Source organism: Austrofundulus limnaeus, unplaced genomic scaffold, assembly GCF_001266775.1.
Source record: "Austrofundulus limnaeus strain Quisiro unplaced genomic scaffold, Austrofundulus_limnaeus-1.0 Scaffold164, whole genome shotgun sequence".
Lineage (NCBI taxonomy): Eukaryota > Metazoa > Chordata > Actinopteri > Cyprinodontiformes > Rivulidae > Austrofundulus > Austrofundulus limnaeus.
The window spans coordinates 1,099,813-1,107,154 of record NW_013952566.1 but is presented as its reverse complement, the minus strand read 5'-3'; the positions used below and the strand labels follow the sequence as shown (position 1 = coordinate 1,107,154).

General features: G+C 36.8%; 1 protein-coding gene and 1 long non-coding RNA gene across 2 annotated transcripts in view; one reads left to right on the top strand and one right to left on the bottom strand.

The window, feature by feature from the left end:
• Positions 1-7,342, bottom strand: part of LOC106523723 (mitogen-activated protein kinase kinase kinase 11) — a 68,843-nt gene that overhangs the window by 50,404 nt on the left and 11,097 nt on the right. The gene's annotated exons all lie outside the window — the stretch shown is intronic.
• LOC106523728 (uncharacterized) overlaps positions 2,733-7,342 on the top strand; it is a 24,061-nt gene continuing 19,451 nt past the window's right edge. The window contains exon 1 of the long non-coding RNA XR_001310924.1: positions 2,733-2,774. This is a non-coding gene — a long non-coding RNA (uncharacterized LOC106523728). The remainder of the gene's footprint in view (positions 2,775-7,342) is intronic.

Genomic DNA, 7,342 nt, shown 5'->3' with positions numbered 1-7,342 from the left:
GACCTATAATCCATGTTTTTCTTTATTTGCTTTAAAAAAATAATAATAATCTGGTGTTTTATTAGTTTTAATAAGAAAAATGACAATAACAAAAACAAGAAATACTACATTTTTGTATTTACTTTAATGTTTAAAGCAAACCCAAGCTACATTTGTATTAGAGCACTTTTTGGGACCTTCTGGCAGAACAGGAAATCATGGCCTGAACTTCTGTCGCTTTACATTTTCACTTCTCACCATGGGTATGTTTGTCTTATTTAGAGGGAGTTGATGCGTCTCATTGAAAGCTGGTGATCTTACCTTGAACAAAATAGTATTTTGAAATGGAAAAACCAAAGAACAAACCATATACAGATTATAATTAATATAATTAGCACCATAGAAATATATGTTCTCATTTTTAGTGTAATTGAAAATCTGACTGTGTTTAAAACAAGTTTTATACTTTCTTCCTCTCATTGGAAATAAAAGAATAATATCTTTTAGATATTTGGATAGAGGTATTTGTACAAATAAAACTCAAGAATACAAATTACAACATATCTTATTTATAAACCATATTATGTTTTTGATCAGTTATTTTTACACCTCAAGACTTTACAAATTACATTACATCTCTAGAATTAAGAAGYATCTGGTTATCCAACATAACCACAGAGGATATCCCACTTAATGCTTTGTTCAGGTTGTGGTCTACTTTACTTATTCTCTACTGCTAAAATGAATTCCTTCTTGATTTATGTTCTGTAATTATAGAGTATTAGAGCTGCATTCTTTTTAACATACATATACAGTACACTGCCATGCAAGTTTGGGCCGGAATGATTGGATTTGTGCAAGTTTGTACAAACGTGTTGTTCACTGTGATTTGCAATTTTGTCTCACAAAATGACTTCCAAACAGGGTTGCCAGATAGGAAATGACAAAAAATTGTAATGTCACTTTTAAATTATCCTAATTTTGCCTAAACTGCCATACGTGCTGAGTGAGGGTTCACTCCTTTGCTCAAAGGGGGAAGGGGGGGCACTTTGTTGAAGTGCAGAATAAGTGCGTGTCGTGAGTGGCAAACGTGCACAGGTTGGGGGTGGACTTGGGTACCAGGTTGCACGCCTGGCAAGTGCACAGTCTGGCTGGTCAGATCAAAACAAAGGTTGTTTTTCTCTGTGCACAAAAAACACAAAAACTGTTTTRATTATTTATCAAATATGTACTAAAACTATTGAATAAGTACAATATTTATCATATCTGGCACCACTGTTCTCAACAGTCACAGCCCAGTGAGATACTACCACATGCTTTCATAGACTAGAAGTAGTGGTGTCCCAATACTGACATCAGCATTTATACAAGTACACAAAATGCCTCGGTACTCGAAACCAATACCAGTATTGATACCAGGTCCACTGAATGTGTAACAGCCTACATTTCAAGTAAAGTTTGTCAGTTCCATGTTTAAGAAATGTATACAAGTTGAAAAAAATTCTTATATTTTTGTTATTTATTTAAAAATGTTGCAACAGTATTATTTATTCACTATTATTTTACCAGGCAAGTCCCGTTGAGATCATAGATCTAGTATTTTTCAAGGGAGGCCTGAACTTGTATAKATCGTGCTGTATATTTGATTCAGTACAATCAGAGAGGTTGTAGGCCTAAATAAAAGAAATGTGTTTTTAAAGTAATTATGTAACATTTATGTTCTAACTTGGCATGTACTAGGACCTGGCGAGTACCCAAATTGAAGTACTGGTACTCAAACTTGTTTTGWGAAAAACTGGTATCAGGACACCTCCATAACRTGAAGTGGACAACTGTTGTTCTAGTTTATTTGTTAGGGCCGATGTTTCATGTTTCGTAAGAGTCAAACTGGGAACTTGGTTTCAGACTGAAGGGGCAAAAACAGATTTAATTTAAAATCGCTCTACTTCCTGTGTGTTCAGACTTTACATTTATTTCCTCTTGTTTATGCATACACAGTCAATCCTTGGATGACTGATGTTTAAGAATGTGTGCTCATTATAAACACATCTTTCTTTTGTCTCACATGACTTAGATTTCACTGGATTTAGAGTAACATCAGTAATAAGGTTACTGTTAATCTGTAATAGACTTTTGACCTGTAAATAAAGCTCCCCTGAACAGAACAAAGCAAACAGAGAATGAAAGGAATGATGAAAGAATACATTTCATCACTTGATCGRGTCAGCTTGTCTAACTTAAAGTCCTGTGGTAGTCTGTCTGTGTGGYGTTTATGTSTTCTCCCTGTGTATGAATGGATTGTCTTCAGGATCTACAGACTAAAACTATGCATATTCAGTTAACTGACACCTCTAAACTGTCACTAGATGTGGGAATAYTCGTGTTTCCATCCAATTTTAATTCGAATTTTGAGCGAATTTTTAAAATTTCGCAAAAAGAAAAAAAAAACGAAGAAATGCGAATCAGACGTGTTTCCATCAACTGGCTTGAAGCAAATCAGTTACATCAGACGCATGCGTGTAGTAAACAGGAAGTAAAAGTCGCATCTCAGGAAAATGGAGAYAAGTTATCAGGAAATTGTTGCTACTGTCGGGAAAGTTGTAATTATTCTGTCATCAACTAGTTTTGGTGATTTTAGATGCTGTCTGGAGACGTAGAGGAAGTAACGCAATTCTCTTCACGTTACAGGATTAACTGAGAATACACCGACAGCGGGAGGAGAATCCAGCTGCAGTCGCTCCGGTACCGGGACCGGTTTCGGACAGACAGCGGGAACAGCTGATCAACCATGTGAGGTAAATGTTCGCTACGTCAGAACTAATTCGACAAATGTGTTTCTATCTGTAATTTTGCACATTAACTCTTTTTTGGAAAAAAAAAAACCACCTCAAGCGAGCGTATCAACATTTATGTGAATTAGGGGAAGTTTTTTCGAATCATGCCATTTCCATTCACCTTTTCTGATGCGATACTTCAAAATGTGCATTAAAAAACGCTGATGGAAACACGCCAATTGAGAACYTCTCCCTCATTTGCCAATGCATTAAGAAGGGTCTCCAAAAAGTCTTCAGAAGCTTTACAGGGATTCTCAATTTTCTTGTAATAATTACAGAGGCTCAAACCTTGTTTCTTGAATTTTGAACKTTTTATAAAATCAATGTAACCAAATTTTGTCTCTAAAAAGTTTGGGTTGTTGTGAGTTTCTCAAACCATTCTCAGTTTAGTTTGTATTGTTCTGTTTGGCTAAAACTGTATGTTGACACCTGCATTAAAACTCTCCTGACATGTTAAACATCCAGCCTCAAATATCCAGATATAAAAACTACCCCATTGATAAATATTTACAAAAAAAAGGTACCTTAACTTCAAATGTGTATTTCAGTAGATTAAATCAAAAACCTGGGGACAAAAAAGCTAGCTAAGTTTTATCCAGGGACTGATCCCTTATGTAACCGATGCAAGTCAGAAGTCGGTTCCCTTATTCACACTTTCTGGGCGTGTTCAAAACTTCATACCTATTGGAAATCTATATTCAATACATTCTCAGAAATATACATACAATGTTACATTTGACTCTTCTGCTCCAACTGCAATTTTTGGAGTCATACCTCCAAATATTTTACTTTCCAAAAATAATTCAAATACTTTAGCTACGTTGATTGCTAGACGTTTGGTACTTCTGAGGTAGAAACAGGAGGCCCCTCCTACACATGAACAGTGGCTTGCAGAGCTCATGAGGTTTTTGCATTTAGAAAAGATGAGATGTACTTTGGCAGGTTCAACTGCTAAATTTGTCAAGGCATGGCAACCATTTTTACAAAACATGGAAACATTCAAGATGAGTACCCCATCGTAACTAAACTACTGCTACTTTTAGTTAGCTGTTAAGTGAACAGATTTTTGCATTTTCATTTGGTTTTTTTTTGTGTGCGTGTATATTTAAGCTTTTATTTTGTGTATGATTTTTTTGTATGCTTCATGTCAGGGTTTTATGTTAAAGTGGACAGCGCTGTATAAAACTTAAATGCTGTAAAGAATATGCTGTGAAAATTGATAAAGTAAAAAAAAAATCTGGGGATAGCTGCCAAGATGGCCTGGAATATTTATTCACACACAAAATTAGGCCATTATTTAAAAGATATTGGCCCKTCAAAACATATCTGCCTGACTCACTGGTTGCTTGGTCACAAACARTTAAAAGTTCTGTGAAACCGCATCAACATATGTGTCTATTATCTCACAATTCTGAGCTGCCAGCTGAAGTCCAACAGTGGGACACTAGCTTTGTAAACAGGAAACGTATCCAGAGTGTAGACCAGTGGTCCTCATTGCTGGTTTTCAAGGGTTTCCCCAGCCCCTTAACAAGTTTTTAGATTCTTCAGACTAAAATCGACAGTTCAGGCTTTTTTAAAAATTGGTGTTTGGCCAGAAAATTGCAATCGTTGCAACCATAGACGTCATGTCTTAACAAAAAATAAATAAAATTGAAGCTAAGCAAAAATCAAAACTGACCATTAGGACCTGCAGTGGGAACAGGCTTCTTTTGCAAACTCCATATATCGCAGTAGCTAAAAGAAAAACTTTAATTTAGCGTTTTCTGTCCCTAACTCTTTTTTTTTTTTTTTTTTTTTTTTTTTTTTTTGTGACAGAATGAGGACATCTGTTTGCTTTCACTGTCAGCCTAAAGTTATTCATCTCCTGGCATGATTAGAAGTTCTACACACTGACATGAGACTGATATTAATCTTCAAGTTTCGACACTTCTTTAAACACATCAACAGGGTTTACAGTTCAACTTTAATGTCATCTCCAGGAAAAGGGAACACTCATGATCACAACTTTATTAAATATATAATGGTTCTTTTGATCTAAAAATACTATTTTAGATCAAGAACATCCACCTTGTCACCAGTGAGGTCTTTGTCGGTGCGCCCTGGGCATGCCTTGGATGTACCGTGTCAGTAAATCGTTTGTTTACAGACAGGTAGCTTCATGGTGATGTGCTTTCTGCTTCACTTCTGAAGCTCTGAGCTACTTCAGTTATTAAATAATGTCACAATAATGAAAATTAACAACTCCAGACTGTTTTATAACTTAATAACTACATTTCAGATGWATCAGAAACAGAACTATATTCATTGTTGATAAATGTTTATTGCTGTCACATAAAAAATGTGCAGCCAGAACTAACTACAGGCCAGACTCTCCAAACAAATACTGAAGTATTCTGCTTATTTTTGATGGYAGAGWTTGAAAGCCAGCTGTTTTTTAGGGTTGGATGATGGGAGGAATATATATCTAGTACCATAGATTGGAATCCACCAGACAATAGATTTTAGACCTATATATTAATGTGGTTATTGGTTTATTGGTTTGGGTCAAGAGTAGCTACTAGGGAATTGTCGATAATAAAAACTTTAGTTTTGATCTGATACAAAGTAAAAACAGGGCTAGTATCACAGATTCAGATGCCAATATTTGTCATGTTCATAGAATAATGTTGGGATTTTGCCTTTAGTTGATTATGATAAAAACACAGAACAAAGATTTTATGCAAATACATGTTTAGTATTAACTAACAACAAAACATTTTAATAGTATAAAAATATTAAAATAATTCCCGTTATGTTCTACTACACATTTGTTTAAGGAAAAAAGTCACTAACTAGTGCAAAATAACAAAAAAGAAGCAACAATGTCACAAAAATATAAATCTAACAATGTCAATGAAAAAAAAAAACTTCCAGTGTGTGCGCACGATGTAGAAGAATACAGACAAACTAAATAATTTGTAGACTCTGCCRTACTGGCTTGTCTTGTTCACGAATGAGGGACGAATGGAGCAGGAGATTGATAGGTGGATTGGTGCTGCYTCTGCAGTGATGCGGGCGCTGTACCGGTCTGTCGTGGTGAAGRAYTTTACCGGTAGGTCTACGTTCCTACCCTCAGCCCYGTCATCCAGGAGGGACTCAGAGTAGYGCCGCTGCTCCTCCACGTCGAGAGGAGCCAGTTGAGGTGGCTCAYGCATCTGGTWAGGATGCCTRCTGGACWCCTCKCTGGTGAGGTYTTCCGGGCATGSCCCACRGGGAGGAGGCCCAGAGGAAGACCCAGGACACACTGGAGGGACTATGTWTCTTGCCTGGCCTGGGAACYCCTTGGGATTCCCCTAGAGGAGCTGGCCCAAYGGAGAGGGAAGTCTGGGTCTCRGCTTAGGCTGCTGCCRCTSKAACTTAATCTCGGATAAGCYGAAGAAAATGGATGGATGGATGCCCTACTGGCTTTATTTTTCAGTTCATTTGTGAAAAATAAAGTCAGTAGTGCAAATAAAGTGTAAACAATAGAATCAATCTCATCACAATAGTTTCGATCTGATAAYATACTTGTCTTGGTATAAATAGTATCGATGAGTATCGATATGCCCACCCCTAATAGCTACCAACATACAAATGTTTTAACAAAATGCAGGTGAATCTGTGGCATTTATCAAGCTTCAAATCTTATTTCCCACTCTCAACGATAACAAAAAAAAACAAGAAATTTCTAAACCACTGACACGATCCCTGCTGCTTTAAGAAGGAACTGTGATGGGTAAAGGAGGACAGTTCACCACATGCATGCAGCAAACATCACGCACCCAGATGACCTGTGTTTAAACTCAAACACACAGGATGTTTTAAGTGCACAGCCATGTGAGACACWGGGGAACCTGAATGAAAACATGCTGGTAGAGACATGTATCAGATGTTTGTCCACTTGTGGCAAAAAAAAGACATGTTGATCCAAGATCTAACTGTGGCTTCTTCCTGAGAAAAAGAGCCTGTAAGTCCCAGCACAGCAACTGCTTAGCTTGGCGCTTTTCCCRACCAGCTTCAACTAAAAACCTCCATTTTTTTTCTTGTGTGGTGATGCTCAAGGTGTCTATAAAGACTGAGCAGAAAACGTATTTAAAAAATACAGTTCTTATATCAGTAACTCAGGATACAGACAACAATACCATAGAGCTCGGCGGTATGACCCAAATTTTATATCAAGGCATTTTCAATAATTACACTGGTTTCACGGTATTTGATGGTATTTTTTTTCCTCACAGCTCAGTTGATAATAAAATGTACAAACTTTACTTATTGACTTTTTTTCTTTTACTGTACCTCTGTATCACTGTTTCCCTCCTCTTGTACGTCATTTCTTCTTTGGTTGTAGACAGTAATCATGCATTTAGGTCCGATCGTGAAGGGTTGAGAAAAAATCATTACCTGGTCTATCGTTGCGTGTTAATAAAACTTAAAAGGATGACTCACCTTACAGATCAGTCAACTCCGCTACACTACAAAGCTACTTCCCCCCAGGCTTTTCACAATAGAAG